Raw genomic sequence first — 10,000 nt, 5'->3', positions numbered from 1 at the left:
TGTGTGTGTGTGTGTGTGTGTGTGTGATTTAGTGTGCGTATGTGTTTCCTTTTTTATAGAAAACTCTTATGTATGCAAATTGTTATACAATATCAATGGCCATCACAGGTGAGATTGAGGTTCGAGTGATTTTCACGCACGAAATATATTGTCTTTGGAAAGTAATATGTCGTGAATCACCAATGAATGGCTAATGATTTGTAAAAACTATACTAGAAGGCTGATTTTTTTTTTAAATCAGTATTTTTGTGGTTGAGGCTGATCCAGAAACGAATTTAGATTCATAAAATGTATACTCTACAAAGTAGCCAATGCGTGACTGGTCACCCAGGAATGGGTGTGAGAGTTAAGATTTACTAGAAGTCTGAAAGAGAGTCTCTGTTTTCGAAATATAATTTAAATAGTAGACGCTTAATGACCCTCTTCTCCATTAGATTACATAGTCAGTTGGTGATGGAGATGGACGGTATTTGAAAATTCAGAGTTGTGCATCTCTGGTTCTGCATTGGAATCACACTACTTAAATCTTATCTCAGTTTCGTAAAACCAAAAGGATAATAATATGACTTTTTGTGTGGAATATTGCCATATCTTATCAAGATTCAAAGCTAGAATTTTGTTTTGGAAAGGAAGTGCAAGCCTTTTCCAAAAATTTGAGTGGCTTATTGTTAATTGTTGTTATGGTATTTGTTGATACAAAACTAAAGGTTGTTTTCCCTACGCCGCTATTGGGCGATGTAGCATCTTACAGTGCTGTCTGCAGGTACGTAGTTTATTTCTTGTAGTTAGCATTTATTAGGAGACGTAGAAGAAGAATTATATGTTATAAATCATAACTAGATCTATACGATATGATTTCTCTGATTTCTTTAACACTGATCTCAGACACCGTAATTCTCTGTCCTCTGTCCTCTTAAAGCCTCTTTGAGGACAGAGTATTTCCTTTCAGTTTTCTGTGATTTTATTGATTTTGTTGAATGATATTATATATGAACGCATGTGCATAGGATGTTTATGCACTTCCGATCACTTTTGATGGAAAGGGGCGCCCTAGAAATTATTATTATTATTATTACTATTATTATTATTATTATACTTTTATTATTATTATTATTATTATTATTATTATTATTATTATTATTATTATTATTATTATTATTATTATTATTATTATTATTATTATTATTATTATTATTATTATTATTATTATTATTATTATTGGAATTTGGAAATTTTAGTTGGAAAATGTTTTTGATTTTCTTTACCTAGTTCATTTGAAATCCGAAAAAATTCCTTAGATAATGTCACAGTAGAAAATAGATTACTTATATCGTTATTTAGTCAATGTATTTATATGATATCAATTATTTGCTGGGATCTGTTGATCCATCAACTACAAAAGAAGAAGAAGAAGAAGAAGAAGAAGAAGAAGAAGAAGAAGAAGAAGAAGAAGAAGAAGAAGAAGAAGAAGAAGAAGAAGAAGAAGAAGAAGAAGAAGAAGAAGAAAAAGAAGAAGAAGAAGAAGAAGAAGAAGAAGAAGAAGAAGAAGAAGAAGAAGAAGAAGAAGAAGAAGAAGAAGAAGAAGAAGTGGAAGTGAAGGAGGAAGACGAGGAGGGGGGAGGAGGAAGAGGTGGTGGTGGTGGTGGAGGAGGAGGAGGAGGAGGAGGAGGAGGAGGAGGAGGAGGAGGAGGAGGAGGAGGAGGAGGAGGAGGAGGAGGAGGAGGAGGAGGAGGAGGAGGAGGAGGAGAAAAGCAGAAAATATGAAAAGATGGGAAGTGAAAGAGGAGAAGAATGAGCAATTAGGAGAAGTGGAAAAAAAATATGTGAATAAGATATGTTAGACTACTTTTTTTTACACCTCGAGTCCTGTCCAGTTGTGAGATACAATTATGGTTTTTACTAGTTTGTTTTACGCTTTACGACTGGTATCGGCTCCGGATAAAGGAACCCTATAACTCTTAGAACATGTCTCAGATATTGTGGAGAAGAGACGGAATAGAAAAGTTGGTAACATCTGGGATGATCGAAGGAAAGAGAGCTAGAGGAAGACAAAGAATGACTTATCTAAATAACCTAAGAATGGCCAAATGTGACTTTAAAAGTAACACAGATTTCATGCGCCCCGCAGAGGATCGTGATTCGTGGAGACAGTTGACCGGCAACGTACTCAAGAGCACAGGCCACTATGGATGATGATGAAGTCATAACATAATTTGTGTTTATTAATTGGTCGTGATGGCACAAAAACTATCTTTACTCCGAGTTATGATAGTCTTAAGTTCTGCTTTATCCTCATCAGAATTTATTTCAAATTATTATAGTCTCGCTTCCAATAAAATACTTTAAATGATCGCAACTTTAATATTCCAAAATCTGAACACGATTTCGTCTTAAAAGGGCTACCACATTTTATCTGCACACTGTTTACATACGATTAGTAAATATCACGGATATTCAAAGATTATAATGAATTTAGAACGATTTTTTTGTCTGTACTGAATACTTTTGTTTTAAAGTTTTGCACCCTACAATTCATATTCTTCTTCTTCAAGTACCAAGTCTGTGCCAGACATCGGTGATCATGGTACGCCATTCATCTCTCTGTTCAGATAACCTCAGAAAACTAATATTACTCTTCTCTTTCTTTGTCACCCAGCTGTTCAAACTGTTCAAATATGTTTTTCTTGATCTACCTTTACTCTTTTTACCTTCTATATTTCCTGTGAGAGCAAGATATTCAATACATTTATGTCGATTTAGGTGCCCTAAAAATTGCATTTTTTTCTTATTGTACGAATTAATAACCTTTTTAGGTTCAGCTTGCGCTAATACTTCTTCATTAGTTTTCTTCTCTGTTCATGAGATTCTTAACATCCTTCTAAGAAACCACATTTCTGCTGCCTCCAGTGTCTTTCCAATGTCTTCATTAATTGCCCAGCTTTCACAGCCATATAATAATACTGACCATACATATGCCTTCAAAACCCTATGTTTTGTTGTCATTGAGATATTGTGGATTTAAAAAAATAGACTCATTTTATTAAAACCATCTTTAGCTATTGCAATTCTTCGTTTTATTTCTTTTTTATTTCACAATTTATATAATATTCTTTAAAAATAGTTTTGACAGAATATTTAATTTCCAACATATAGTTCATCCTGCACCAGACCAGACCGGTTTAAGGCGGTGGGATATAATTATGAGAATATTATCGGTACACGAATGTTTGTTTCATTTGAATCGCAATGCTGTCGTCCAATAAAACATACAAACAAGAATAGCAGGTAGAATTTATTCATACTGGGTGGTTTTTAACGATGTTATATTTACATAATAAATTAACAGAAACAGCGTGTATTTTGTTTACTCTGTTATTGATATTCAATAATGAATAATACATGTTGTTCAAAGGGAATCGTGATATAGTTAAACCATAAGCCACTATTTTTATGAAAAAAAATACATGGCTTAATAGTAATTACAAAATAGACATAAATAATAATACTTTATTGCATCCCAAAAAGGAAATTTTTGGTACAGACATGTTATAATTTACGCAATAAGATAAAAACATCTGTGGTGTTTCATTCATCCTGTTTTGTTAGATAAAGGGGAAACCCGAAACGTTCATTTGATCTGTTTTTGTAATTAAATTGAAGCTTACATTCAATTTCACATTATTATTTATTCCAATGAAGGTAAAAAGGTTGTGCTGCTTTAACGTACTTGTTTTAATTTTGAAATGAAGGAAGAGATCTGAAGTGGTACACGTCTTAAGTTTACATTTCTTTCTCTCGTCTTTAAAGAGGATGGTCTGTCTTAAACAGATACGCTGCTGACACGAATTAGTAAGGGCATTTTTTTATCTGTTAAACCCTCCCCCTAACTCCCCTTACCCCCATCCCCCCCCCCTTCCGCCCACTCGACGTGAATATATTTGAAGGTCTGATAACCCATAATATTGTTATGGGCTCGTTGTTGTAATGGAAATGCTCTCAAACCGAAGCAAAATATTTTCCATTACAACAATGTTAATTCATTCCATTATTGCATTCGGTTATCAGGCCTGCTAATATGTGGACCACACCCCCACTAAACAAAACAAAACAAATAGTGTAAAATAGTGTTATGACGTCATTGAATAATGCTGATTTTATCATGTCACGATTTTATTTTTCGATTTAAAAAAAAGATCAATTAGGCACAAAAATAAATGGGGAAATGCAAATTTTAAAAGAATTTCATGCGCTATTCGACTGGGTGCACTTATCTACATCCCATTATAATCAGTTTATTATTATATGAGGAGCTTCGCCGATTGAAATAATCTTCAGAACCCCCCCCCCCCCTCGCCCCCCTTATTAGTGCTGACCGACGTTTACTTATAATGTTTACGTCGATGTGAGTGCTTTCTCCTCTATGGTAACATACGAAAGAGAGTCTGTAACTAATTTTATGTATCTCAAAAACATTCTTATGATTTGCCTTGGTTCAACATTTTAGTTTATAAGTTGACGAATTTCCATATTAACTTATCAAAAATGTCATGTTGGAAAATAATAATTTTAAAAATGGGTGGAAGGAATTGGAGCAATTGAAAGTTTGAAAAGTTATTATTGTGACAATGCCAAAATAAATAAATAAATAAGTGGAAAGCAGAAAGAAAAAAAAATTACAAAAAAAAAAAACACAAAAAAACCAAAAAAAAAAAAACCAAACAAACAAAAAAAAAAAAAAAACAAAAACAAAAAAAACAAAAACAAAAACAAAACAACAAAAAAACAAAAAAAAGAAAAAAAGTCTTCTTGCCTCGGCTGGGGACCGAACGTCAGGCAATATGGCTAATGACAAATCTGTGACCATTACACCACAAACATTACCCGATAGTTGAGGTAATTCATGTTGTTTATTGTCTTTTCAAGGATTACGCGTGCTCTAATGTAAACTTTTAATCTCCAGTTACGCAGATAAGACAAACACAGACATAAATAAGTCCATGCTCCTAATTCTACCTACGTTCACGAATTAGCAGGTCGAATAACCGACCGGATTTATGGGTCTGATTCAGTTGGTTTTTGAAAATATGAAAGTAAAAATTTCGGAAGTCGACAGTGTTTAAAAAAAGTGATATTGTTGTTGTTATGGTGTTGTTGTTGTTGTTGTTGTTGTTGTTGTTGTTGTTGTTGTTGTTGTTGTTGTTGTTGCTTTTATTGTTTTATTTTAAACAATTTTTTCCTCGTATTATTTTTATTTCTGGTACTGTCACATTCTCATCTTTTTTTTAGACTTTTAACTGGAATAATTATTGTCTACTAAACCGAACTCTATTTACCAGTAATGACAAATACACTTCTTTGAGATTTTATATAGCGCAATATCCGTTAAACGAGCTCAAAGCGCTTTACAAGTGGTCCCTGGCCAATAGCAACACTTAACATGTGGTACGGTACAGGACGCCTGTTTGGCGATATTACAATTTTTGGGACAGAGGCAACACTTTTAGCGGCCAAGTACTCATTTTATACCTCGGTACAGTGAGAGAATGTGGGTAAAGAGCCTTTTCAAAGGACTGAACTATGCGCCGAGCGAGGCTCGAACCCAAGACCTTCTGATCCGAAAGAGAGTGTCTTACCACAAGACCACATAGCCCCATAAACATCAAATAAACATAAGCCGGAGTAAGGAGATGATGAACTTTGTAATTAAAGTCAAGCTTAATTATACTTATACGCTTATTTCGCCTATCTATAAATAGCTGGGCAAGCAGTGATTTTATTTTCGTTCTCAGTTACTTATATTTACTTTACATATTGTAAATTATGATATAAAATTTATAGAACAATGCGTTAGTCGCATTATTTTATTGATGACAGAATATTTCACACAGGACAGTAAATTGAATGTTGGAATTATCGCGTTCTTCGTTTTGTTTATCGTATGTTTAGTCGTAATACTGACTAAACGGAAGCTTGTATTCACGCGCCCTTACTTGCATTTCAAAGAGCAAAAAATGGCAAACCGAACAAAATATCCAAGACAGTACGTTCCGCGTTCAAAACCCTTTTTCAGTCAATAACAAAACAATTTTTTAAAAAATAATTCATCATTTAGAATCCAGACTGAATGATTCTTTATCTTAATTTCAAGATTCTATTACTTTCGTAAAAGACGTGCGAAATACTTTTCTGCCGTCTGACTGGATTTTAGGCGAAATATCAATGTTTGTTTTTTTTATTGGTTTTGATTTTGGCTGAAGAACCTGAAACGTGTCGTTGTTGATATTTTGTTCTTTCTCAAAGATGCTTTTAAATAACATATTGAATTGAATTGTATTGAGCTTTTATATAGCGCAATATCCACTAAATATGCTCAAAGCGGTTTAAAAGGCGTCCCTGGTCAACAGCAACATTTAACATGTAGGACGGGACATGACGCCTGTTAGGCGATATTACAATTTTCGGACAGAGACAACGCTGTTAACGGCCAGGTACTCATTTTACACCTGAGTACGGTGAGAGAATGTGAGTAAAGAGCCTTTTCCAAGGACTCAACTATGCCCTGAGCGCGAGGCTCGAACCCAGGACCTTCCGATCCGAAAGCGAGTGCCATACGACTAGACCACATAGCCGCACAAATTCCATTACTTCCATTATTCCATTACTTTTTGGAGTTTAAGGAAAGGAACTTTTTCTCTTCAATGAGGTCATTTATTTTGACTTAAATTGTATATGCTGATCTTAAAATCTTTATTTAGCATTACTTTCACCGGACATAATACCGTTCTGAGACAATCGGACACCTTTATATTATGTTGTGTTAAAATGACAAGGTACTCAATTAAACCCGAGGTGTGAGGTAATGTGTGTAAAGTGCCTGATCGAATGATACACGGTTAGGAACAGCATTTGTTATGATATCAGTCACCCATCCGTCCACTTACCACGCTTAATATCGCTAGACTTTTGCGACATGACATAACCTCTGAGTCATTGATATCACAATACATTATGATAGACTGATTTTCGATGAGTGGTTGGAGAGTTAGATGTATGATTCGATAGATGGATTGTTCATATATTGGTCATATTTTGATTATATATTGAGATACCCATTTAGACATATTCTACTTAGATTTAAAGAGTTATTGTTGTATGAATGGAAAATAGGACAGATGGAAAGGCAAATTAGCTTTAATGTATGAATGGAAAATAGGACAGATGGAAAGGCAAATTAGCTTTAAAATGAAAAAAAAATGGGGGGAAGGAGCTTATTGTGATAAGGTATTTGAATGAGATTCAAATACAAAAGAAAGATGAATTTTAAAGGAAAAAGTTTTCACAGCAGCTGAACGCAAAATAAATATGGATCACGGTAAGCCATGTTATTGTGTGGGCCTCTGGCGGGGACACGCATTTCAGGGAAAATATTTTAAAAAGAGTTATACCATGATATTTTGGTGAGTCTTGTTGTGACAGGCCATTGTCCTCTGTTGAGTCTAAAGCTACCCTATTTGATCAGGATTTACAACGGAATTGGCTCTGGTAATATCTGCAACATTTTCCTTCATTCAGGTCACAATGAGGTAATGATAGTTATTTAAAAGAAAACATTTATTTAAACCCTCCTGTGTGAATTTAAGGAATTCGCTAATTCTATAACTACATGTATATTTACATTGTATGTACTGTTTCCACCCGAAAACTTTTTCCATATTCACCTTTACGTTGTATTTTTACGACCCCAGTCTTTAGGGATCACACACTGCTTTCTACTATTCAACAAAAAAACACGTTAACTTAAATAGATGTTCATATTTTTTTTAGGATAAGTTCAATCTTAAACATGTAACCCAACCCGACGTATTCCCATTTTCAGGTGACAATTTATGTGATATTCCGCGCCAACCCACCAAGCCTTTGTAATTTAGTCCTTGGCGTAAATAAATGATTTGGAAAACTTTTTGACATGGGTAGAGAAAAAAACACATGATAAATAAAATCTGTATATAATAGGAACTGATTAGATATTCAACTATTTACATGTGGATTGACATTTTTTCAAAAATTGGGCTTTTATCTAGAGCAATATCCAATAAACGTGCTCAAAGCGCTTTACAATGGGTCCCCAGCGAACAGCAACACTTAACATGTAGGACGGGACATGACGCCTGTTAGGCGATATTATAATTTTTTTCGGACAGAGACAACGCTGTTAACGGCCAGGTACTCATTTTACACCTGAGTACGGTGAGAGAATGTGAGTAAAGAGCCTTGTCTAAGGACTCAACTATATGCCGAGCGAGGCTCGAACCTAGGAACTTCCGATCCGAAAGCGAGTGTCATACCACAAGACCACATAGCCGCACATGTGTATTGACATTTACACATTATTTTTAAACGCTGATAAACTTTGATTGGGCGATATTAATAGCACGAGGTTCCCACCTAACAATTTTATAAAGGTCAAAATTTTCTTGTTAAATCGATTTCATTAACAACTTTAGACAAGGCTTAAAAGATTATTTTTTATTCAAATTACTTTAATAAACAACTTTAATGAGACAATCAATATCCTTATCTTACGGTAAAACTATATTTTAGTTGTTAAATATACATTTGTTGTGAACGTTGATACCAACACACAATCAGCTTGTTTCATGTTAATTAGAAGTAGCGGGGACAAAACGAACATCCCCCCACCAAAAAAATAATAATGACATCTAAAATATAAAAAGTGCTGGGGATCAACATTGTTCCGTACCGCCAATGTTAAAATTTTATCATTTTGTACAGAACTACTGGCAAATCTAAAAATTATAAGACTATTTTTCACAGATTGGTATTTGTGCAACTTCCAAACCTTTTTATTTCTGGCTAATTCTATCATTTAAAAAAAGTGAGCTTTATATAGCGCAATATCCACTAAATGTGCTCAAAGCGCTTTACAAGGGGTCCCTGGTCAACAGCAACATTTAACATGTAGGACGGGACATGCCGCCTGTTAGGCGATATTACAATTTTCCGGACAAAGACAACGCTGTTAACGGCCAGGTACTCATTTTACACCTGAGTACGATGAGAGAATATGAGTAAAGAGACTGTTCCAAGGACTCAACTATGCGCCGAACGCGAGGCTCGAACCCAGTACCTTCCGATCCGAAAGCGAGTGTCATACCACAAGACCACATAGTCACATCCCTTCGAATCACATTAATATGAAGGAAATCTGCTTGGGCGTAATAACCAGTCCTTTATGACCTTTAAGTTTCAATGCGATAATAATTCACTCTACGCATTTCTAGCAAATTAACAAAAATCGATGAACGAATTTTAAATCTATCTTTATACTGGCAAGTAATAATAATCTCATTCGCAACAAATATTTTAATCTAGATCTATTCTTTAAAAAAATAGGGTTGTAGGGGGGTACATTAGGTAAAAAATGACCTCTCCCCCAGTGACCTCGAAGATCCAAAAGAGAAGACTGAGACTTGCGGGGCACTGGTGGAGACACAAGGAGGAGATTGCAAGCAGTCTTGTTCTATGGGAACCACTTGAGCGAACCAGAAGCAGAGGCAGGCAGAATAAAACCTACATTGACTGTCTGCTAGATGACACAGGAATTCCAACACCCGGGAGCTGCGTACGCTTATGGAGGACAGGACGGAATGGCGAAGACTTGTGGCTCATGTTGGGCGCCCCAAGGGGCGGCCTAAGTAAGTAAGTAGGTCAAAAAAAAACCCCCACTTGAATTGTGCAAAATAGGGTTGAAAGCATGAAAAATACATATGTTGTAGAATATGAAAGATCCTATAATTTATGATATAGAACCACTCTGAAAGATCAGTATTAGTTGAGATACAAGGTTTTTCAGATTGGAAAAATGTTGAAATGGACGACAGAATTCGTTCATTCCTATTGTGTAAATATTCAAATCAAGGCGACCCAATATTATTTTACATCTTTGGATTCCCATTGGTGGTTATTTTTATACCAGATG

This window comes from Berghia stephanieae, chromosome 2 (genome assembly GCF_034508935.2).
Source record: "Berghia stephanieae isolate SIO BIC M18660-M18661 chromosome 2, UCSD_Bste_1.3, whole genome shotgun sequence".
Taxonomy (NCBI): Eukaryota; Metazoa; Mollusca; class Gastropoda; order Nudibranchia; family Aeolidiidae; genus Berghia; species Berghia stephanieae.
Note: the sequence above shows the minus strand (reverse complement) of the source record.